This window comes from Dasypus novemcinctus, chromosome 7 (genome assembly GCF_030445035.2).
Source record: "Dasypus novemcinctus isolate mDasNov1 chromosome 7, mDasNov1.1.hap2, whole genome shotgun sequence".
Lineage (NCBI taxonomy): Eukaryota > Metazoa > Chordata > Mammalia > Cingulata > Dasypodidae > Dasypus > Dasypus novemcinctus.
In genome coordinates this window covers 138238210-138264323 of record NC_080679.1, presented here as the reverse complement: position 1 = coordinate 138264323, position 26114 = coordinate 138238210, and the positions used below count along the sequence as shown (strand labels likewise).

At 41.9% G+C, this 26114-nt stretch overlaps 1 long non-coding RNA gene across 2 annotated transcripts in view; it reads right to left on the bottom strand.

Moving 5' to 3' along the window:
- Positions 1-1619: 1619 nt before the first annotated feature.
- The window catches only part of LOC131279246 (uncharacterized), a 50784-nt gene continuing 26289 nt past the window's right edge, over positions 1620-26114 (bottom strand). Inside the window, exons 1-4 of one of the 2 annotated variants that reach the window (XR_009186650.1) lie at positions 13584-14384; positions 6374-6570; positions 5394-5595; positions 1620-1747 (exon numbers count right to left, since the gene is read on the bottom strand). This is a non-coding gene — a long non-coding RNA (uncharacterized lncRNA). Of the gene's footprint in view, positions 1748-5097; positions 5596-6373; positions 6571-13583; positions 14385-26114 lie in introns of those variants that run through there. The other variant, XR_009186651.2, reaches the window with a different exon arrangement.

The window sequence follows — 26114 nt, the reverse complement described above, 5'->3', positions numbered from 1 at the left end:
GGCAACCTAAGACAGGCACAGCCACCCTGACTAAAACAAAAAGGGGGAAATGTGGGAAACAAAGGCATGTTGTTTCCATGGAAGCAAGTTACTTCCTTGACCACTGAGTCATGCTGTCTCCATAGCTATACATGCAGGTCATAAATCTAGGAAGGAGATGTGTACATTCAGGTGGAACGAGGACTAGGTAGAATAGACCAACCTGGGCAACAAGATTTATGGGTATGTTTTCTCAACAATATAACAGGACATTGAAATTTTGTACTTTGAATTATAATCATAGCATTTGATCCATTGTGTTACACAGGTTGAGGTAATGAGAATAGTTAGCAAGAATAGTTGCTGATTCTCATGATTGCTTGGGGTATATAAAGAAGCCCCTGAGATTAATAAACTTGTCTGATAAGCTTGAGGCTTCAATGCTCTCAGATCCCCTGATCCCAATCTCTCTTTGTCTTTCATTTCCTGATACCTTTTGGGTCCATGACTCTGACACCCTCATATCAAAACTCCAACTCTGTCCTTAGCCATGCCTTTTATCTGTGAATCCCCACCCACCAAGGGGTGGAGACCCAATGCCCTAATGATGTGGTCCAATCAAAGCCCTAATCATAACTCAATCATGCCCAGGTACAGATTAGATTACAAGCATAATCCAGTATTTCTTTTTTGAATTCATCAATTAAACTGCTAGCTCATGCAAGCTCAATTTAGCATAAGCCTAAGGTCTTAAGGTATCAACAGATCTTAGGCTCTATCCTAAAGTTGGCAATTTATACTAAACTCAAGAACTGTTGAAATCAAATTTTGATTCCCTTTCATTAGGTTAAAACTTATTTTTTTCTACCATAAACATCTAGGAGCACACTATAAGGAATCTTTTAAAGATGCTATTTTTGAATCATTAAGCCTTTTAGAGCTTCTGAATATCAATCAAATGATGCACTCCCTAATTTGTTGACGACCAGGAGTTTCTTTTTCAAGTGCACACCTCAAATGGTTGTCCTTGGTGAATTCAAACATTCCCCAAGTAGCCACTGCAAACTCAAGTCATCCTTGGTGAGATTCACCCATGTATTCAGAAACAAATATGAACTGGTGCCACAGTGAGAAAAGAGATATGAGAGAATTTTTCAGGAAAGAAGAATAGAGATTTAGTTTTGGAAACTGAGGCACAGTGGCCTCTCAAGGAGAGACATGCTGTCTCCATGCTAGTGCTGTCTCCATGGCTATGCTTGCAACCTAAGGAATGTGGTAATTAAGAGTTCCTGGCAAATGGGATGAGATAGTTAATACGTGTTGCTCCTTAATGTCACGTATGCTATGTTTGTGCTTATTGGCATGTAGGCTACCTTTGCCTGCTTCTTGGCACATACACTGGGGTATATAAAGAGCCCCTTGTAAACAATAAAGTTGTCTGATGAGCTTGCGGCTTCAATGCTTTCAGATCCCCTGATCCCAATCTCTCTTTGTCTTTCATTCCCAGTACCCTTCGGGTCGGCAACTCTGTCAATTTAGATTATGAAGTCCCCATGTATAAGTAAAGGTTCCAAAATTGAAAATTGTATAGAGGCCTGTATTAGTCAGATTCTCTAGGGAAACAAAACCAACAGACAATATCTGTAAATAGTTTGAGGTTTTATAAAATTGCCTCATGCAACCATGGCAATGCATAAGTCCAAATTCTTCAGGGCAGGCAGCAAACCAGGGGTTCCAGTGAAGGTCTTTGATGAACTCCCAGGAGATGCTAAAATAGAGATAGGACATGTCTTAAACCAGTAACACTTCCTTATTATATTTTCTAAAGAGTTTTCTCAACATTATAGTTTCAACCACATACCCGACAATCTCCTGTGTTCACATGATACCCCTTAATCCTTCCCCCAATTCCATGGATCATCTGACCCATCTTCCCAACCCTAGCCCCCCTGAAGCCTGCAAAACCCAACCCAATAGTATCCCTATGCCCCTGTCTTATTCCTTCATTGCACAACTACGTACCTCCACTTTATCATAGATTTTGCCTGTGTGGGCACTGGCCCACAACCTTTCTCTCCCCCCATATTTTCTGTAAGCCTATCTTCCAGTCTCTAGCTCTCTGAGACAGCTTGATTTGCTTAATTCTTATCAGGAACATCATGTAGTATTTGTCCTTCAGTGCCTGGCTTGCTTCACCTCAGGGTTCATCCATGTTATCCCATGTGTTAGTACTGTATTCCTCCTTACAGCTGAGTAGTATTCCATTATATGTATATACCACATTTTGTTTATCCATTCATCTGTTGATGGGCATTTGGGTTGATTCCAACTTTTGGCAAATAGTGAATAATGCCACTATGAACACGGGTGTGCATGCATCAGTTTGTGTCCTTGTTTTCAGTTCTAGGTATATACCCAGCAGTGGAATTACTGGGTCATATGGCAAATCTATAGCTAGTTTTTTGAGTAACTACCAAACTGTCCTCCAGAATGGCTGGATCCTTCTACATTCCTACCAGCAGTGGATGAGGATTTCCATTCCTCCACATCCTCTCCAGCACTTATAGTCTTCTGTTTTTTAACAGCTGCTGGTCTAATGAGTGCAAGATGGTATCTCATTGTACTTTTGATTTGCATTTCCCTACCAGCTAGTGATGTTGAGCACCTTTTCATTTGCTTTTTAGCCATTTGTATTTCTTCTTTGGAGAAGTGTCTGTTCAAATCTCTTGCCCATTTTTAAAATGGGTTGTCTCTTTATTTTCAAGATACAGGATTTCTTTTTATATGCTTGATAGGGGCAACTGTCACAGGGTTCACCTGGGGCAGGCTTCTAGGGAGTATGTGAGTGCTTATTTTGCCATACTGTGTTATATCAGTGGGTGGAGACCAGCACAATGAGTGGGAAGGTGTTATACCCCCATCCTGGGTAGGTCTGACATTCTCAAACAGAGGGGAGGGTATCTCTTGAGAGCATGGGTGGCTCCCAATGGGGGAGGACAGACTAGTGTGTCAAGCTCTCAGCATTGGTGCAAGTATCTATGAATCTTGTCTTTCAAGCAGTGAAGCTTGGTTGTCACTGTGGGCCCCAATGGAAAGGGAGAGAGGAATAGAATGGATGGAAGAGGGGTTAACTGGTGGCAATGGAAGTACTCTGCATGATCCTGCAATGATGGATACAGGCCATGTTAAATTTCACCAAAAATTTATAAAAATGTATAGTTTAAAATGTAAACCATAATGAAGCCATGGTTAGCAGCTATGTATCAATATTTATACATCAGTTGCAGCAAATGTGACATCCATGTGTAAAGAGATCAGTGCTAGGGAAGGAGAAAAAGGGTTTGATGTTGTGTATATGGGAGTCCTATATATTCTAAATGTGACTTTACTGTGATCTAAAACTTTTCTGAAAACATCGTTTTAAAAAAGGACGCAGACACAGGAATAAATGGAAAAGATTGCCTTGCCACTGTACATACAGGGCAACACCTAATACAGTGATGAAAGGCAAAAAGTAAAAAAAAGTTTTGAATCACAGAGGGGTTCAACTATGACAGAGGAGGAGCACTGATGTAGGATGTCATTTAAGGAGAATGCATGGGTGGGAGGGAGTTTTCCAGGGCATGCATATAAGTTATAAACATATGTTTGGATGTTTGTTGGGTATTGACATAGTGGGTAGAATTTCACATGATAACAGAGGGAGTGCTGCCCATTTTCATTGTTCTAAAGTGACCCTGCTGCTACATACTACTGGTATACAAGGTATCAAGAAGTACAAGAATGAAATGAAACCACTGTCTATGATCTGAGCTTCCTGCCACTCTGAAGTAGGTCCATATAGTTTTCTTGTTTATTTCTGTAGGTTAAAATAATATATTTTGCATGATTTCAATTACTTATAATTTTTGAAATTTGTCTTATGACTCAGGATATACTCTCTTCAAATACTTCAGACATTTTATTCTACAGTTCTTTGGTAGAGTGTTTTATAAATATCTTTTGGTTATGCTGTTGATTAGATACGTCAAGTCTTCTCTATATTTTTAATGACTTTCTGCTTACATTCTATTATTTTTTAGGGTGGGTTTTGAAATAGCCAAATAAAATAGTTGATTTTTCTGTTTTTCCATTCATTAGTAGCAACAGTTTTTCGTGGTTTGAATTAAACAATATATAGTCTTGATGAATTGAACTTTTTTTAATATTGAAATGTTGCTCTTTATCCCTTGTAATTTTCTTTGCTCCAAAATATGATTTTTCTAATGTTAACACAGTCATTCCAAATTTCTGCTTTTAGATCTTTACATGATAACCTGTGTTTATAAATGTAAAGTGGGTTTCTTATGGAAATAATATAATTGTTTCTGCTCTTTAAAATAAAACCAACCTCTTCCTTTTACCTGAATTTTACCACCAACCAATAAATTCCTCTAACAAAGTCCATAATTCTGCTGTCCCATTATACTTTGAAGGGACCACCTGCAATTTCCCCTGTCAGGGTCCTGATGAAGTTCTACCCTCCCCCACTTCAAGCCCACCTGCCCTCTGCCCCTCCCCCCTGTAGAATGTCTGAGTGCTCCGTTCTAGTCCTGTTGAGATTCAAACTTCTCTACCTTTTCCGTGGATTCCTGAGAATCTGTTGACAGTGGTTCACTCTAAGGGTGTAGAATTGAATCTTTGCTACAGGTTGTCAGATAGCGGTGGTCAGTGTCCAAGTGTACCGAGGTGACTTCAAAATGTAAGCACTTAGGATAAGGTGGTGTGTTACCAGGGTCCCTGATAGTCTTCAAATCCATAGAAATTCAAATTTGGCCCATCTTCTTGGAACAAGATTTGAGATGAATCTCGAGGAAGGAGAAATCACTGGACTACACCAAGAACCTCTCACCTGGAAATTGGTGGGGTAGGTTGGAAAGCCAAGACTTAAAGTTGAGGAAGGGTTCTCCTTAGATATGTGAGAGGGCTACAATAGGTATGAGAAAGTTGGGATGCAGAAAGAGTTTCTCTCTAGAAAAAAGCCACATAACAAGTGTATTAAATGGTAGCAGGTTTACGTTGTGTGGTAGTGTAGAGAGGCTTGTCTCCACCCTTTGTCATTACTTCAGGCACCTGGGAACTTATTATTTTACTGGAAGAATATGACCTGGAGTAAATGAGATCCTATGGGGACAGTTAGAATCAATGGTCTAACGTAAAAAAACTTTTCAGTAGAGTTTATCGTGGCGAAGTCAGCAGAGAAATATCCTGTCTGTGAGGCAGCCTGGAAGTTACTCTAACTGTCCCAGCCCAGAGCCTCTAAGCCCCTACCAGTCCAGAGGCCTTTTGCTTTCACTCCTGGTGGATGTTTTCTTTCATTCAATGTTTCCAGGGCACTTGTGGTAACTTCAGCTAGTTTTAGAGATTGGGTTTACCTGGATTTTATGACTTTTTCTTTAACTGTGTAAACTCAGGTGTTCAACCAATTCATCTTCTCTAATTCCTCATGGTGAACCCTCAGCTCTTTAAAGTTGAGGTGAAGATGTTGCTCATAGTCCATGAATAGTTCACATTCATGGAATAGATAGTGGCTGCTATTTGTTTTCAGTAAAACCCTCAATGACAGGTGGTTTCTTTCTGAAGAGGGGAAGGAGAAGAGATACAATTAAGTATATGTTACTCTATCACTAATAGTACTAAAAGTAATAGTAGCATTGGTAAGAGTCTGAAGGGACGATGCAGAACATAATCTTAAGAATTTTCCACCTTCATAACTCCCTTGTGCTGCCTAGAACTTACCCAAAAGAACATCCCTTATCTGCTTGTAAGCATGCTGAGGGATATTTTTTCCAAAGAATTCCTTGACACCAGCTCTTTGGTCAAGAGGCTGACTGAATGCCTTCACCAAATATTGAGTCTGGCTGAATTTCTGGTAGCGATTTCCTCAGAGAGGGGCTGTCCTGATAGCACGTGCTTCTTTCTCCTTAGCACTCAGAGGTCTGGGAGCCTCACTGAATGGGAGCAAGTTCTCTTATGGGAAAACCTTGATCTGGAGTTCTAGAACCTAAAATCACTAGAGGGACAGGAGCTATTCTGAATTTCCTCCACCTATGTCCCTGCTCACGTTTTGAAATTCATAGCTCTGATTCTCTTGATGTATGCATGGCCATTCCAACAGAATGGCATGCCTGTTCCAGCACCACAAAGGAGAAACACATCTCTCAGTGAGAAGATGATTTATTGCAAATGCTCAAGCAAGGAACTGGGAGAATCTTCCCAAAACCAGTTCAAAGTGAGAATGGGAACTTGAATTTGTATAGGTAAAAAACTAGGGGAGAGATGAAAAGAAAAGCAAGTCAAAAACAAGAAACAAGTGATGACTTTAGACCTTCCAGGGGTCTTGTGAGAAGGGTACCTGCAATTTTCCAGTCCTGTGTCATCTCAAGCACGTTAAACTCATAATCACTCAGTTTTAGTGATTTATCAGTGACAGTTTAGATTCAGATATTGGTGCTTTTGATGCTATTCTCTGGTTTTGCCTTCAGTTGATATTTCACTCTTCTTGTTCCTGTAACCAGAACTGGGAAGATCTGGTTGATGTCCTCTTGGGAGCTAAGAAGAAAGAATAACTATTAAGATTGGATTAAGAGAAAACTATCTTAGTTATGCCTGGGTAGATCCAGAGCTGTGTAGGTGAAGAAATTTTTAATAAGCACTTTTTCCAGCTCTCAATTTCCCAATGAGTAAAGGACAGCTCCTGAGAGCCTCAAGAGTGTTGCCTTTGTGACCTCTAAATTCACCCATTTCCTTATCTCTACAGCATCTCCACTGCTGGGACAAGACAAGACCATGAACTCTTGAGTCTCCCTGTATCCTGGCACTGCCCTGCCAATCCCTTCACCCATTCCTGGCCCACCACTCCCACCTCCCTGGGGGCAGCACCTACCCCCATCTTTCCTTCCTGGCAGCTCTCTGCTGCTGCCTGCTTTCCCCAGACCGCAGTCGGTGACAGGAAAGGGGGCCCTTGTCTCCACTGGGACTGGAGGTGAGAAGATCATTATTCAAATCAGAAAACTAGGGGGACCAGCAGAGACCCTCCTACTCAGCCCTTTGTCCTTCCTCAGATGCCCCACATTTCAAGTGACCCAAGGATCCTCTGTGGGGGTGCTCAGCATGCCCCTCCTGGGATCTTGAGGGCCTCTGCTCTAGAGCCCTTGGCCCCAGCCTCAGCTGTGAGGTGCACCCAGTCTGCTGAGGGAGGCTGGATCCCAGGCCTTCCTCCTCAAGCTCCACCGTGAGCTGCCCAGTTGGCCCCCAGTATTCCTCCAGGGAATGCTTTCTTCAGGCCACAGGGGGCCTCCATGGACAGAGGTCCTCCCTCCACCCAGTCCAAGGATGACTCCTGTAAGCCCAAGAGTGTTTACCAGAACTTCCGATGTTGGCAGTAGTTCAAGTCCTTGGCCCGGAGGCACATTCACCCAAGCCCTGATGCTGAAGCTCTTTCCTGCTTTCTTGAGTGAGTGGCTTCCTCTTGGAGACACATTTGACTGTTTTGCACCATTCAGATACAGAGGACTAGGGGATGGATACCCCAGGTTAATGTCTCCAGAATTTCTTGACAGTAGGTCATGAGGACAGAAGATCTATTTCTGGCTTATGACTGAATTTCAGGTGTCTTATCTCAATTGATACCTCCCTCTATTGGGGGTCCAGCCATTCTCTACTTTGGTATCATTATCCTAGTAACCATTTATATAAAAACTAACAATCCAAGAGGTGTCCTGTCATCGAGTGAGGAGCCATGACTTGAATTGAGGTGTGACTACAAACACCACACTCTTCCCCTTGCACTCTACCTTCCAGCACAAGATTTGAGCATGTGTTGTCCCAAGAAAGCAAAATCCACAGAGATCAGGCAAATAACTCTAGCTTTGCCCCCAGAATTGTTCTGGGGAATTCCAGTTAGAACTGGGAGGTGGAAAACTGTAGAGTTGTGAAGTACTTGGCTCCAACTCGATTTGTAATCCTGGAGAGGTTACCTCACTTGGTAACCTTACCTGTAAGTGTTTATTCCATTTATTTCAGAGTATTGCTGAGATGCTTACATGAGCTAATAGACAAAGTACTTCATAGACACAATTTCTCATGCTTTCCTACATTACATGATAACTAATTTTTTCCTTTTTATTGTAATTCTTACTTTAAAAATTTGTATATTATCATTTTAAGATTTTGAAAGGACAAGAAGAGCAAAAGAGCTCACAAAAGGCAAAATTATCCTAACTAAAGAGTGTGAATGAATGATTAGCAATGTGACCCAAGACCATGGGCTGTTGTGACTGTGAGACAGAAACCGTGATGATAATGTTTTCCTCTTTTCACACCGTGACCTGCCATCTATCTCTGCTCTGCACTGCCCCCAGTAAAATTATGTGTCAACCGCAATAGAGCCTATATCAAATAACAAGACACTTAATTTTTATTTACACAATGCTTTTCAATTTTTGACATCCCAAAAATATCTCCTGCCCCAGGGAAGAATTCAAGGAAGTCCCCCAAATTTCCAGCTTAAGAGTCTTAATGATTCTCCTACATTCTTGAACACTCTTGGAGCAAACTTTCAAATGCAATCAGCAGCATGATCTTCTGTACCTTGAGGCAGCCCATGGCTGTCCATGGGCATGAGCTTTAACAACCCTTGGCTTTGCATATTAACTCCTCTTCATATTCTGATGCTCTGTTTTCCAAAGCACTAATCACCTAATAGTCGCCTGGGAAGTTGTTTACTTAGCTTTTGAGCCCTGGGAATAGGCCCAGAATCTCCTTGTAAAGTGCTCTCCCAGTTCATTCACTACACAATGCCATTGAAGATACAGAGGGAAGTCAGAGATTCCAAAACAATCATTTCATTGAGCTGGACTTTCAGAAATGAATCCTTGTATTGATATTCACTATTCAGTCAGGGATTGTACAAGGCAGATGCACTTAAAATCACAGGGTACACATAGAAAGGAGATCATGAAGGGGCAGATGGTGGATAGATGGGATGGGGTTCAGGTGATGTTGGCTGGGTAATATCAGGAAGGGGTAGGAGAAGGTGCATGTAGAATATTACTGACACGGGGAATTTTAGCCCAGTGCTTCGATCACTGGCCCGTCAGAAGCCTACCATGACCCTGGACGAGGGACTGCAGAGGGCCGTGCAGGAGTGGCGGCACACAAGCAACTTTGATCGGATGATCTACTACGAGACGGCAGCAAGGTGAGTCCAAGGATCCTTATTAATTTGCGAGGTTTTGTGCCTGCATGTGATTGGGGAGGATGAAGCCAGGCAGGAGTCTTGCTTTGTTGCAGGTCAATAGAAGGGATACTTAGAGAGGGGGTGTCAACTAGGTCACTATTCCCTGGATATTGAAGGACCAACTCCTCTATGCAGTCACTTTCACCTTTAGTACTGGACAGTTTTTCACCTTTCTTTCATAGGATGCTCAACCCTTCTCTGACACTGGGTCTGCAGATGTCATGGAATTGAAGGTCTTGGGATGGGGTTGAGGGTAATTCCTACAGATCCTGATGGCATTAAGCCTCTAGGTTGTAGGTACTTTGCAGGGGTGACATGCTTTACAAGGCATGCTTCTGCCGGTCTGGGTGTCTGGGCGGCTGGAGCCTATTGGCATAGAACTTTGGGCCCACATCTCCTCATGAGATAATGTCCAAATGGCTCCCTGTCATTCCAGATGAGTTAGAGTTGGATGAGGTTGGTTAGGGGAAGCCAGGATCTCAGATATCCTGTGAACAATTTATTCAACTGCATGTTAAACTCTTGATGAAAACACAAAGCAATGAAAAAATAAAATAAAATAAAAAGGACAGCATTGGAAATTGAATCCCCTCCATAATGTTTCCTTCTACTTTCTTTCCAAGCATTTCTTCACCCCATGTCTTCATTCAGTTTACTGCTCCAAGGCTCTAGGATTCTTAGACCTGGGCACTGATCCCTCCTTTATTTATAATATTAACATCCCAGGTCCCAGCATGTGATTACTGTCAGCTCATCAGCATAGTTTTTGCTATGATATCCTTGACTTGGGGATGATGGCCACCTTTGTGATCCTTTCATGTAACACACTGACAAATTTAATGGAAGAACCTATATCAAGATTGTTGAAGCCCACTCGATCCTAGTTAAAAGAGTGTATAGTCAAGCAATTACAACTTGTAGACCCAATTTTGAAAATCTGCCAAGTACCAAATTGATTCATTTTGCTGTAGGTGAATGGATGATGTGGGGACCTCATGAAGTACCCCCAAACTGTGGTTGTACTGCCAGGAGTAAAATCCCTCTTGGAAAAGCACTTATCCAAGACCCTGATATCCCTCCCAAGACACTTAGTTTCCCCTATTGTTGTTGCTGATCTCTTTTTGTAGGCATCACAGTGGGCCAGGCCATCTTGTCAACATTGCCTGTGCCTTCCTCCCATGCTAGGTTCAAGAAGTTTGAAATTGGAGAGGCAGATTCAGATGTTGGAGGAGAGGAATGGTTTCCAGTGCCCTCCACCACCAGCCCCTCCAAATCTTCATCCACAGGTGCCCCCAGGCACTATGGAAGGCCAGAAGCCAGGTATGGCTCGTCACATTCCAACAGAAGACTAGGTGCAAAGGGGACTGAGAGAAGGCAATAGGACTCATGAGCTACATTCCTTTCAAGATTTGCCTTCTGTATTTCCAAAGGAGAAACCCATCAAGAACCTAGTTTCTCAGTTACCCTTTGTCATGGGCTAGGTCAATTTTGTCAGCTGTCATAACTGCACTCCCATCTTCACTGTCAAAAGGGACATATTTATATAATATTCCTGATGATGAGGGGATGGATGAAGGGATAGCTTTGAATATCACAAGTTCCTCTTTTTCTTGAAGAGAAACTTTCTCTAAGACCATTCATCTTTTAAATTTTATCCTATGAATGTTCATGTAGTTTCAGATTAGCCTGAACCAAGTGGAAGCATTTTCTATCCCTCAAATATTACTCTAACTGATATATGGTTGGAAAGTAAAAGCTGGAGATTCATTCCACTTTTACTTCTTGACCTCTGTCCCTAAATTTAGTGTCCAATCCAAAAAAGTCAGGGCCTAAAGCCAAGGTTTCCAGCCAGAGGGAACGCAGACAGCAGCGGGCTCTGAAGACAAAGGCCCCCAAGGAGATCCTACCCGAAGCTGTAAAAGAGTACATTGACCTCATGGATGGGCTGGTAGGGCCTTTGCACTCAGCCTCTGAGGGGGAAGATGGAGAATGGGAAGAGGAAGAACATGGACAGCAGGAATGTGATGGAATCTATGCAGACCCGGATCTCCTCAACTACATCCACCAGCTGTGTGCAGAGGAAGACTTCAACACCAAGGTGGGTGGATTTTAGGTGAGGTGTCTAGCAGAGTCCTTACTTTTACCACTGTCAGCATGTTCAGGTCTGTGCTTCTCTCCCAGTCTGTTGAAACTTGGGTCTATTCCTTATCTCCTGAGCAGTGTGCAGTGGGTACATGTATGTGTTTTTGAGTCTTTGTGTGTGTGTGCATGTGTGATTGTCTCTATGTGTACCTGGTGGAGGTCATGATCCCAAACATCCACAGATTGCAGATTGAGGTGCAGTGTCAATGCTTTCCCTCCTGCTTCCAAAACAAACAGGTGGCTCCTTCTCAAGTGTGCTCAATCCCCTTTTATTACTGTTCCCAGGTGGAAGCTGTCATTCATCCTCGATTACTAGCAGAGTTCCTTTCCCCAGGAGCACATGTAGACTTCTTGTCCTTAACAGAGGAGCTGCAGCAAGAGGAAGAACTCATGCCCACCCAGGTAAACCGAGGGTGGGAGGGGCTCACAACATGTAATCCACATGACCTTGTCTAACCTACTTTTCTTGGGTGGCATGGCTTCTGGAGAAAAATAGCAGAAGGTGTGCAGGCAAATGGACAACCAGTAGGGAGGAAATTATGGAGAGGTACAGGCTGGGTGTGGTTAGGACTGAAAGTTTGGGAACAATGCATAGGAAGATGGGCAGAATAAGCTATAATATATGTCTACAAAACCTACCTGCCTTCTGCTCGAGTGCAGTCATCTTCACCACACACTCAGCCACCTCATGTGAGAAACATCTGCAGTCATTAATTGTCTATTTCCTTGACAACAGCTGGTTGAGAAGCATCTGCTGTCCTTGAAAGATGTAGAGGGTATGGAAGCACCTCCAAAGTATGATATACCTGAATTGGACACAGTTCCTTCCACATGCACGTCCAGCAATGGTGCAGAGAGTAAAGCTGATCATGTCCAACTTCCGGGGATTCAAGTCAGTACTGATTCCCTACATTGGGATGGCAGAGCAGACAACAGCCTGGACCTCCCTAAGGACATTGCTGTCTCTTCAAGGAGTCAAGATGATCCACAAATCATAAAGAAACAAAAGTCTTATCATCACCAACACCAAAGACACTCTTCCCTTAGATTCGGAAGCAGAGATGAGGTGGTCTGCAAGAAACCTTTCCTAGAAGTACCAAATCCAAGCCCGCAGATGGGTCAAATGAAGAGGAGGATGAGGCGCTCCCCAGCCTTGCATTCCTCTTGAAACCGCCATATCAACTGCTGCCATCGGGACTTGTCAAGAGTCCCCTCACTCACTCAGGCCATCACACCTCTGGAATCAAGAGAGCACGTGGATTATCCCTGTCTATATCATCTCTGAAAAGAGGTCACAATCAAACTCCTTATCCTGATATCAAGTCTCCAGACACAGCTTTAGTTGAAGGTCCATCTTCTGTTGGAAGAAAATCCCACCTCATAGCTGACTTTGGGGCTTCTCAGAGGCAAATGTTGGTGCTGGGTGCCAGTCAATCCTCTCACTCACAAAAAAGGTGTGACCAACTTTTGGATCCTAGAAAGAAGAAGCCCCAATGTGGAGAGTAGGGAGCAGGGGGCCAAACTCTCCACATAACAGACCTTCCATTGTGGACCCCCACCGTAGATTTCCTCTTGCTTTAACCAAATGACTCTACATGCTGCTTCCTGGTCCTACTGTTATTCCTTGGCATTTCTAGAGACTATGGGGAGGACAGTGAGGGCCTTCAAAGACTTTCCAATATGACTATGATACCCTTGGTAGGGGAGGAGTGGGAGTTTTGGGAGTTTTATAGAAATTTTATATAAAGTTAGTTTTTATTTAAAATGCTCTCAGTTCTGCATTATTGTATATGTCCAACATTGCTGTTTCAGGGATGGCAGGATGTTGAAGGTGGAGGAAAATGGATGGCTGCAGTCTTGGTGGATCCACAGGTGACTGACCTAGTTCTGCCCTCCCGCTTCAGTCTATATTCTTTGAGCCTGCTCCTGGGAAAAGAGAAATTTCATGGTCTTCCTGTTTAGTGACAAGTCCCCATTGGTCTTTCCTTATGCCTTCTCACAAGCCCTGGCTCCATTGTAGGTGGTCATCAGTGGATGGTCATCAGCATATTATCTGTATCTCCTAATACTTTCCTCATGGAAAGTTGCTCTTCTACCTTTTCAGTTTCTGGAATATCAGCTAATTTTCTATAATTGATATGTAAGTCAACACCTTCCCCAAGCATTCTTGTGCTTTCCTTACCTAAAGGATGTAGACATTGGCGCTTCCATGGTCCTCAGCACATGCAGGCCATGTGTTGTGTGGTTGGTTTGAGTAGACATCCCCAAGTCTGCTTCCCAGGGGCATGAATCTGTGTATATCCACCTCTATGGAGGAGAGAGCACATTAAGACTCAGGATTACTGAATGTGTTATTTGAGTTGGCCTATTTCTTAATGCTAATAAGGACAGAAAAAGAATGTGGGGTAAAAGAAGATTCACAAGTCCCTCAAAATGTATTTGTATGCAATATGATATAGGGACAGAGGATATGAAGTCGCTTTGTGTATTTTGGTGCAAGAATGAGTCTTGTCCAAGTAGCTGGGGAGAGATTCATTTTGTGGCCAAGAGGACTGACATCAGGAACCTTTGGGCTCTTCCAAGGATCACTCCACAAGCACTGCTCCCTCTCCTCCCCAAATAATGACTGAAATTTTTATATGGAACACAGAAAATTACAGTCATGTCTAAAATTGTTTCTTTCCAATGAAAGTCAAACCAACTTCATTGTAAAAAAAGAAACAGAAAAATAAATGGTTTGATTTGTTTAGCATGCCTTGGGCTGCCCTGCATGTCCAGGGTATATTTAAGCTGGGAGGAAGGTGGAGAAGGGCTGAGGCACTCAATCACCCCCCTACCTTGGCTCTTGTCCAGGCCCATGGTTAGAGCAGTTAGACAGCCTGGGGATGTGGGATTTAGTGGCTAGGATTTGATTCTGGGGGGTGTGGAGAGTTTAGTTGAGCACTGGGTGGACATGTTCTGGACCTGAATTAAGCGGTAAGTGTCCTATGAGGATACAATCAGGAAAATAAACCTGAGATCAAGGAGATACGGTGCACACCTCTCTGTACTGAAAGTTTTTTTGTCACCCTCCAATCTCTAATTAACCTCTCAAATTGAGGTGTCCATGGTCCAGTCTCTCGACTCATCCTGTCAGCCCTGACAGACTCTGAGATTCCCTGACACACACCCTTGTTCTTGGCCAGTGCTGCCTTCTCTAAGTTCTAGTTCTGATTCCTCCCCCCATTGACTTTGTGGTTTCAGGCAATCCATGACTCCCAGGGTGTGTCCTCTGGGACAGCTCAGCACACAGCTGGGGTTGCATTGCAGGGTGGTGTCCCATCACATAGGCAAAATGGTGATAAGGCTGCCCTTTTGCCAAGGGTTCCTGGCACCCATTCTTGCTGCTGGCAAAGAGCTTGGGATAGAAACAGTCACATTTCAGGACCCTCTCCTCTTGTCATCTTCACATATTACCCACAACTCTGCCCACAATTTCTCCTTCACCTCTACTTCTTTTTCCAAAGAGAGCAGTATCCAGGGGCTGTCTGCCCTCTTTACTGTCCTTTCTGTAATGGAATTTTATACTTGGCCATGCTTTCCCCAGCTGATGCCCTCTCTCTGTTCCAAGCTGACCTCACCAAAGTGATGTGGGACTCATAGGCTGTATGTCACAGAGGCAGTATAAGGGCTGGGCACCAAGCAGCAAATGTCTAAAAGATTCCTAAGCGCCATGTCATGCAGGCTCCACTTGGGTAGAGCATCCTCATCATGTGTTCCCATACTTCTTCTTCCTGGTGTTTAAATCAGTGACCACATCAGTCATTAACTGATAATATATTGAGGGAACAAAAGAGCCCTTGCTCCACCATTCACTGCTGTATGACTTTGGGAAAGTCACCAAGTCCTTTCCACTCCAAGTTCTTTATTGGAAAATGGATGTAACATAGTTCAGCTCAGGATGTTTGAACTAGTAAATGAATCCTGCTTGTAAGAAACTAGTTCAACTCTCCTGTGGTCTCTCTTCTCAGTCAGGGACAGAATTCATCATCACATTTAGTCCAGGGCTTTTTGGCTTTGCTCTCATGTTTTTACATACCTGGGTGTCATCTCCATCTCCCATCTTGTTTTGGTTGAACAGTTGACAGCAGGTGGGAAATTCTGGTGTTGTCCAAACACTGTTCCATGCCCAATCCCTAAAATGTGTCCCTGAGCCTGCAGAGTGAGAACTGCCTGAAGGGCCATCCTGCCTGAACTTCCTCATTGACCACCATCTGACAACCATGTGCCAAAGCCCACCAGAAGAGTTGGCACGTACTAGGCTTTCATTCCACTGAATTGTTACTTCTTCTCCTGGTTTCTATCTCTTCTTTGGGAACATACTGAAGGGCAGAGTTTGTGACTTGAAGTGTTGAATATTCTCCCAAGATGGCCAGCAATGGAGGAAGCCTTTGGAGGAGAAGTCCAACTTGCTGCCCTCATGTCTGCTTGACGTTTACAAATTCACACACAACCCAACCACACATCTTCACACACACACATTCCACTGTCCACAGCCACCTCACTGTACACTATCAATGTCCTCCCCAGGGTTTATATTTCATAGTAAACAACGCTTGCAATTGTTCACTCCAGAGTTGTATGTAAATATACAGGTATAGAACTCAATTTTTTTTCACTCAGGATAAAGTCCTTAAGTTACATCCAAACTATTGCATACATCAATAGTGTGCTCCTTTTTTTAAGAATCCAATTACATATGTTGAAAGATAGGTACCAGCCATGGTTCCATTATGGTTTACATTATGGTTTACATTTTAGGCTATAAACCCTTTATAAATTTTTGGTGATATCTAACATGGCCTGTATCCATCATTTCAGGATCATGCAGAACACTTCCCTTGCCCCCAAGTGATCCCCTCTCCCAATTACTCTATTCTTCACTCCCCCTGCCCTCAGGGCCCACACTGACACCCAAGCTTCACTTCTTGAAGGACAAGATTTGTAGATACTTGCAAGAATGCTGAGGGCTTGACACACTGGTCTGTCCTCCCCCACTGGGAGCCACCTATGCTCGAGAGACACCCTCCCTTCTGTGGGAGAATATCAGGTCTCCCCAGTATGCGGTCATAACACCTTCCCACTCATTGTATGGGTCTACACACACTTATATAACACACTATGACATGATGAGCACTTGCACACTCCCTAGAAGCCTGACCCAGGTGCACCCTGTGCCAGAAGATGCATCAAACACCTTAAACCAGTAACCCTTCCTTATTATATTTTCTAAAGAGGTTTCTCATGATTACAGTTTCAACCACTACCTGACAATCTCTTCTGTTCTCCTGCTCCGCCCAACCCTCCCCCCAATTCCTTGGACCATCTGACCCATCCTCACCTAAAGCATCCAAAGCCAGACCCGGTAGTGTCCCTATGCCCCTGTTGTATCCTTTCATGCACAATTACTTACCTCTAATTTATCATAGGTTTCCCCCATGTGGGTGTCAACTCACAACCTTTCTCTCACCAACTATTTTCTGTAAGCCTGTCTTCCAGTCTCTAACTCTCTGAGACAGTTTGATTTGCTTAATTCATAACAGAGAGGTATTCTACTATATTCTACTACAGAATTATTGTGACTCTAGCAATGGAAATTATATCATTGATGTGGAGACAGTGGCCATGGGAGTTGCTGAAGGCAGGGAGAGGGAAAAAGAGGTGTGATACTGGGGCATTTTGGGGACTTGGAGCTGTCCTTGATGATTTTGCAGGGACAGATGCAGGAAATTATATATCCTGTCAAAACCCAATGAATGGACTGGGAGAGAGTGTAAACTACAACATAAACTATAATCCATGCTGTGTAGCAGTGCTCCAAAATGTACTCATCAACTACAAGGAGTGTACCACATTAATGAAAGATGTTGTCAATGTGGGACGAGTGGGGGTTGTGGGGAATGGGGTATGTGGGAGCCTATTTTTTAATGTAACATTTTGTGTGATCTATGTATCTTCAAAAAATCTTTAAAAAAAGAAACCATATTTGTGGAGCACATGCAGAGTGATGAAGTAGAGAACGTTTAAACTTAAGATAAATGAGCAAGTTCAAATATTCTGAAGGCTGTCATACAAAAAAGTGTGAGTTTGGCTATTCAGTATTTTTTTAAAAGGCAGAATTTAAACTAAGGAATAAATATTAGCAAACAACAGGAGGCAGGATAGTTGTACAAGCATATCACTGATCTAATAGTTTCTTTTCCAATATCATGCACTTTGCACTTACTTTTCCCTTCTGCTGAAGGAAGGAGTAACTTAACACTTCTCCTAGACATCTGCATGCTGGTCCATGCAGAGTGCTTATGCCCTCAAGGAGTGCCTTGCCACACAGAGTTGTCTCCCGCATAGGGGAGCCCCATGCACAAGGAGTGTATCCATTAGTAGAGCCGCCAAGTGCGAAAGAAAGTTCAGCCTGCTCAGGAATGGTGCCGCAGATATGGAGAGCTGATGCAGCAAGACGACACAACAACAAATAAGAAACACAGATTCCTGTGCCGCTGACAACAACAAAAGGGGAGATAAAGAAGAATACGCAGCAAATGGACACAGAAAACAGAGAACAGACACTTGGGGTGGGGGTCAAGGAGAGAGAAATAAATAAAATAAATCTTAAAAATTTTTTTCTTTTACATCCAAGTCATCTATTGCCAACAGAGAATGCATTCACAGCATCAGAAAAAAGTCTAAAGCTAACAAACTGTTTGTGGTCATTTGAGACTGCATGTACCCCAGAAAATCATGTTCTTAAAGCTGTCCATTCCTGTGGGTGTGAACTTACAGAGGGTGGGCCCTTTTGATCAGGTTACTTCAGTTAAGGTGTGGCCCAGGCTGTTTCTTAATCCTCTTAATGGAGTCCTTTATAAATGGGGTGAATACACTGAGAGAAATAAAGAGAAAGACCAAGAAGCTAAGAGAGAAAGACAGAAGCAAGAAGCTGAAGCAATTAAAACCAGAGAAAAAGGAAAGCCCAGCACATACCACCATTGCCTTGCTATGTGACAAAAGAAGCAAGATCACTGGCAGCTGGTCTTTAGGGACATTTTCTCAGCTGATGGCACATTGATTTGGACATTTTTCTCAGTCTCAAATCTCTAAGCTTGTAAGATAATAAATTTTCATTGTAAGATCTAGTCCATTTCTGGTATGTTGCATTGTGGTAGCTTAGCAGACTAAAATACTGTTCCCTCAGCTATGTTTTAGTATTTCACATCAATAATTCTCAGGAGGTGGGAAGACATAGAGAGCATATTCTCCAAAGAGGAGGAGTCAAATACCCAGCAATTGTCAAATACCCAGCAATTGTGCATTTCCTCAATTTCTAAATGAATCACTACAGCTATCAATCAATGGTATAGATGGGATTGACATGTGTGTTTTGGGAAAAGAGGAGGAGTCAAATACCCAGCAATTGTGCATTTCCTCAATTTCTAAATGAATCACTACAACTATCAATCAATGGTATAGATGGGATTGACATGTGTGTTTTGGGAAAAGAGCAAGGAAAACACAGCTGACCACCAATGCTCTACATTAAACAGGAGAGCTATATTTTAAGTCAAAAGGAAATACAAACTAACCACATAACACCAATGTGGCCCATCCAAATGGTTAAATAATACAAAGCGAGAATTGTTTCAAAATATTCAGCATACTTTTTAAGGAATATATTATATATATAATATTATATTATATATAATATTATATATATAATATACTTCATGTTATATATGTACTTTATCACATACTTAGGAAGGAAGGCTGAAGCGTATAATGCACCCAGTAAATTGAAAATAAAAGTTTTACATTTTTTTATTTGTTAGTATTCAGGACTCTGAAGGTGGATCTTGAGGTCAGAATGCCCCATCAGTTTTCAAGGAAAGCCATGGTGTTGGTCACTCTGACGACTTGCTGTGCATTGGGGATTGGTGGGCCTGGGGCAGCTCTGGTAAGAGAATAAACCTGTTAAAGGAAACATTCAAGGTCCCTGCCACTGGCTTTTTGAGTATAACTCTTTTGTGGTGGAGTCAGCTTACAATCGGTGTTACAATATCCCTTTCACAGCCTCTTCACCATGAAGGCTGACAAAAGCTGCAAAGCCTCTGGCAATTACAAAAGGATAGGCAAAGTCATTGGCAATGACACAAGTGTCCTCTTTACATCTCTTCATATCTCCATGATTAGCTGAACCATCTCAGAACACAGGTAGGTATTGATGGTCATAGGATCCCAGGAAAATACCTCCACAAGATTCTCTGTCCTACTGATCAAACTACCACAAGTTCAGAACGGGCAGATTTTATAGCAGGTTGCATTCTACCAAAGAGAGCTTGCATTATGCATGTCATTATGGAGCAGATATAAAGCTACAAGCTGACTGCATAGGGGTGTAGCAATTCCTTCAGGAGCCTTGAGTCTCTGGTTCTTGTCCTGATCTACTGCATATTCAAGGGAGTGAAGTTCATCTCATCCAGAGAGCTTGGACTTATGCACACACTAGACACGAGAGGGTGGGAAGTCCTGGGGATATCCTAAAATTCTGCTTATCACAGGTTCCCATAGAATTCTTGTCCATATGGGGTGGACACTTCCTTCTCAAGGAAGGTATTGGGGACTGAATCATGTGCCCTACAAATGGCAACTTCAGGTCCAAACCCCTGGTCCCATGGTGTGGACCCTTTTGTAATTAAGATATTTGAAGATGGTATGAATAAAGATATGCCCAAATGGAATACAAAGTGAATGTGGGTGGGACTTATTCCAAAATAGCTGAATTCCTTAAAAGCAAAGGAAAATGGACACAGAAGAAGTAGCCATGGTCAACAGCCAGAAGCTGCAAGTCAGTTGAACTCAGAAAACAAAAGGGAAGGTGATGTGCTTTGCATTGTCATGTGACAGATAAGCCAAGGACCACGGGTCCCTGGCAGCCTGCCTCAGAAGGCAAAAGTCTTTAAGGGAGAGCATCACCTTGCTAACATCTCAATTTTTGACTTCTAGCCTGAGATCCATGATCCAGTAAGTTTCCATTGCTGAAGCCATTCCATTGAATGATATTTTCTTAGTAGCTGGGAAACTAAAATTGCAGTATTTTTCAAATATGTGACCACAACTTGGATCTCTTCCCAAAACTAGTTCAACCCTCTTCAAATATCTTCTCTTCCTTCAGATATTATACCACTGAAAATCTTCCAAATTATACTTACTATAATTATACTTAAATTATACTTAGTATAATTTTACTTAGACCACACTCTTACAAAATTTATTACATTTCACATCAAGGCAATGTGTTTGTGATACATGACCTATGGGAGTCCTGTGTCATGTTATGCATATTTGTTTTTTAAGTCCACAAATTTACTATACACTTATTGTTTATGTATGTTCATGTAGGAATGATATACTTCAATAAATTGTTTTAAAAATGGAAAAATAAAGAGAGTTCCACAGTCCCATTCTCTTCTTTGGAAGCTCTATAGAGAATCAGGATCAATCAGGGGTCACCAGTGACACAGAAATATATATACAGGAAGAGATTCCTTTTAAGGAATTGATTCCTTTGATTGAAGGAAGGTGAAAAGCTTGGAAATTCCAGTATAAGGGTAGTTGAAATCTTCTGTCTGTATTCCTTATGCTGGAACTAGAGGAGGTAGTGGAAGGTGTAGTCTTGTGGAAGTACTCCTTATGATACATGGAATACCCACTTCTCCCTTCTGAGACCTCTCACTGTTTGCATTAGTCCAAATCACGTTGTTCATTGTAACTTTCTTTGCTTAGAGTCAAATCATTTTAGTCACTAATCCCATCTATGAAGTAACTTTGTAGGGACAACTAGGACAGCTTTTGACAAACAACTGAACACACAAATTAGACATGTTGACACATAAAACTAATCATAACGGTCTATCCATTGCCAATTGGACACCCACTGACATCTCAGATAAACTATACTTTATCTCCAAATAAAGACAATAACAAAATCACATTTCCATCTGACATGATACAACTATCCTGTGTACTACTGAAAGTTCACTAATGTTTCCTCAAAATAGGATGCAAGCACTTGGGTAACCAATATTCACTCTTACCCTTGCTATCCTGTAACATAAATACTATGATGCAAAGTTAATACAACTAATCTTATACGGGGTTAGGAGAGGGATGAAAAGAAAGACGTTTGCTTTATACACATATTCATATGCAAAAATGCTTCTAACAAAATAAATATTAATAGCAATTATAGTCCTCATTGTGGCAAATGGTCACATGATCATAACTGGTAATTGCAACCATCTACTTCTATTACACATGCATAATCATTTCCCCTCAACAAACAAAGTAGCTGGTTATGGTTCTTTCCCTAGTGCAGTAACCCATACCATTTTAATAGATGATATGGGCTATTAGTAGTCCTGTGAAAATTGATTATTAGAGTTCTCCTTTGACTTTAATCACAGGAAATGGAAATACAAGTAGATACCCTAAGGACTTTCCTGTATTCTGGAATTCTCTTCCTTACTTGCATTTTGAAGTAGCAGTCTAATTTCCCCAGGTAATCAGGATCAATAACCTCAGCTAGTACATTCAATCCTGTCTTTGCTTGTTGATTCAGAGGCATGAGGAAACCAAAGTGGTCCACAGCAATTTTGACTTCCAGTTCAATGAAATCATTTTTTCTCTTTTCTGGAGGAAAAGCATAAATTTTGGTGATAAGAAGCAAAACACTTGGTAGAGGATCACTAGTGAGTTTTCTCTATTGCCATCCCTTGATTTCTGGACTCACAAATCACAGCTTTGGGAGAAGCAGAACCATATATTAGACTGTAATTGAGTGTATATACAGCTTCTGGGAGGACATTTATCTAGACCTGCAAGGTATGGCCACCCAGCTAACCCCATAATTGAATCTTCCAAAGGTCATTCCACTGATGTGTCAATTCAGCTGCTCCAGTATGAAAATGGAAGATGAGGGAATTCCATTAGCATATGCCCAGTACTGCATTTCATTAACCATGAAGCGGGTTCCATGAACAGAAGCAAAGCTGTGTGGAATATCAAGATGAAGGATAAGATGTTCTGTAAGTCCACAGATGGTAGTTTTGTCACAGTTAATGTTTTCAGGGAAGAAAAATTCATATTCAGAATAAATGGAGAGCTGTGTCTATTTGAATAGGCATTGGTCTGATTGATACATTTGATAAAGTGGCCAGATCCTTAAAAGTGTAATCTGCAAAGGCATGCCTTAGATTCAAAGGAAGAAAAAGGTGGAAAGTAAAAGGATGAAAAAGGATTATCATGTGACAGCAATCATAAAAGAGGTGGAGTGTCTCTTGCTTTCCAATATACTAAGTGAAAAGTTTAAATATTGTGAAGGCTAGGAAAGGTTATGTTCTTGAACTCATCCATTCCCATGAGTGTGGGGCCATTTGATTGAGCTACATCAGTGCAGCATGACCCAGGTTGGGTCTCGACCCGTTTGTTGGGTCTTATTTAAACTGAGAACTGAAAGAAGAGCTACTCAGAAAAAGAGCCTCCACTTTGACCATGCCATCTGAGAGAGAAGACTTCAGGAATGGCAGTGATTAGCTGCCATCTTGACTTGCCACGTGGCAAGACTCCAGGATCTGCCAGCAGATGACATTTGTTGAGGAAACATCTCTGCTGGTGCCTTGATTTGGACATTTCAAGTCCCTTTGTAAAAACTAACCCATTCCTGGTAACTTTGCATTGGCAGATTTAGCAAACTAAGGCAGTATGCTTTAAGGCAATAAATGTTATAAAGACAAAGAGAAATACTTCATAATGATTAAAATGTTATTATATCTTAAAGACATGACAATTATAAAATATGTTCATGCCTAACAACGGACACTTCAAATGCCTGAAGAAATAACCTGAGAGATTTGAAAGGAGAAAGAGATCATTGAACAGTCATAGTCTAAGTTTTCCATACCCACTCCCAATAATTGATAGAACTACTAGACATGAATTCAGCAAGGTATAGAAGATTTGTGCAACATTATCAACCAACTCTACCTAATTGATGTGAACAAAACATTCCATCCATTGGCAGCAGTATACACACTCTTTTCAAGTTCACAGGAAATGTTCTCCAGAATAGAAACTCTGCTGTTCAAATGGAAAAAACAACAAAGCAAAGTCTGTATAACTTTAAAATTATGCAAAGTATTTTCTCCAATTGCAATGGAATGAAATTAGAATCAACAATTGAAAGGGGTCCGGAAAACCTCCCGATATTTGGAAGCTAGTTAATGACCATTGGAATAACCCATGGGTCACTGAAGACATTACAGGGAAATTGCTAAATACCTTAATCTGATCTAAAAAATAACACACCATATCACAACCTATGGGATGCATCAAAGAGCAAAGGTTACAGACTATGGGGAAGATGGCATCAGAGTACACAAACAGGGCTCAACGCTCACAAAAGCAATGGAGAAGTGCAAGGAGATGTCAGAGGGACTTGTGTTGGGGGATAACTAACCCGGACAGTACTGCCCAAGGCCCAGGAGGGCAAGGGACAGAGAGCCAAAGAGCCTGAAATGTCAACTGTGAGGTTCTAAACACCCCTGGCAGGAGGAAAGGGCTCCCAGTTCCCATTTTCAAGGCATGAAGCCTGATAAAACCCATGGCTAAGTGCAGCTGACTGAGAGGGAAGAGGGAGGATGTGGCACATGACAGAGTGGTTTCTCTTCTGTGAATCTGACTAGCAGAGTCAGACCAGAAGCAAGGGTAGGCTCGGGATTGTGGCACTTCCTTGGAAGTGTTTGCCAGTGAACGCCATCTGCTAGCGAGTTGGATAACAGCAATGAGAAAAACTGCTTTTAGGTCACTTTTTTTCCCAAAACCCGGGGGAAAAAAATCTGTACCCCATTAGTGTATCCCTGGCCTGGTTTTGGTTACATAATGTTGGCAATTTAAAAGCCTCAGAATGAGGTGAACCAAAACTCAAAGAGGCATTGTGATAGAACAAGCAATCATTCAAAGATGATCTAATACCAGTCTTCCTCAAGATGTTCCAAAAAATCAAACAGGAGAGAACAAGAACACATTCTATGAAGCCAACGTCACGCTAATATCAGAACCAGATAAAGATGTTACAAAAAATAAAATTACAGACCAATACTTATAATGAATATATATGTAGCAAAGTTCCAAAAATACTTCCAAACAGAATCCAAAAGCACATTAAAAATTATACACACACAAAAAAAGTTATACACAGGCAGCCTACTCAATGGGAGAAAATATTGAAAAATATTGAAAATCCCATATCCAACAAGGGTTTGATATCCATGTCATATAAAGAGATCATACAATTCATCAATGTAAGGAAAAGCAACCCAATTTTAAAAAGGGCCCAATTAGGAGGACACCCAGGACCTGCAGTCATGACAGATGACTTGGGACTTCAGTGCCTTGTCAGTGGGCCCTACTGTGGAACTTACAATCCTGAGTGTGATGGAGTTGGACTCAGATGTGACTTCTCTGTGCATGCCTCTTATGTCACTTTTCCTGAACCTGAGGATCGTGCTGGGGTTAGTGTATGCTCAGGAGACCTGAATCTCAGGACTGTGCATGTGTCAGCTGGGACCTGAGCTTCAGCAGAGTTTCAACACCTACTCTCCAGTTTGTTGGACTTATACCAGTCAGCTGACAGGGAGGTAAGGATGGTCAACCACCACACCATGGAAACGAGTCTACAATGGCAAGTGGGAGAATCCCATCTACCAGTCATGTGGGATTGAAACACTTCTCGATTTTGAGGTGGAGTGGACACCACCATCCCAGGAACTTCAGGATGGAGGAATAAATTATGGATTACAGTGGACTTACCGGTAATCTAGTATACAATTGTTGTGACCCTAGCTATGGAAGAAACTGTATCACTGATGTGGAGACAGTGGCCATGGGAGTTGCTGAGGGAAGGGAGAGGGCAGAAAAGGAGTGATATGGGGGTATATTTCGAACTTGAAGTTGTCCTGAATGATATTGCAAGGGCATGCAGGACATTAAATATCCTGCCAAAATGCACTGAATGGACTGGGAGAGTGTACTCTACAATGTAAACTATAATTCATGCTGTGTAGCAGTGCTACAAAATGTATTCATCTAATGCAATGAATGTGCCACACTGATGAAAGAGGTTTTTGATGTGGGAGGAGTGGGAGGGGGGTGTGGTGACTGGGGTAAATGGGAACCTCATATTTATTAATGTAACATGTTGTGTAATCTATGTTTCTTTAAAAAAGATAATAATGAAAACAAACAAACAACATTGTACAATGCATGAGACTATAACTCACAATGAATCCTATGGTGGAAGGTGGACTGTGGGTAACAGAACACATAGAAGAACATTCTCTCATGATCTATGACAAGTATATAATGCTAATACAGGTTGCAATTTACCAGATAGGTTGGAGGAAAATACACCAAATGTAAGATATAGGCTATAGTTACTAGCAATATTTTGATGATGCTCTTTCATAGTTTGTAATGATTCTTTTACAAAAATGCGAGGCGTTGGTAATGTATGGGAGCCCTGTATGATGATATGCATATTTTTTGTAGTTCACAACTTATACTATACACTTTTTGTATATGGATGTTCATGTATGAATGATGAACTTCAATAAAAAAAGTAAAAAAA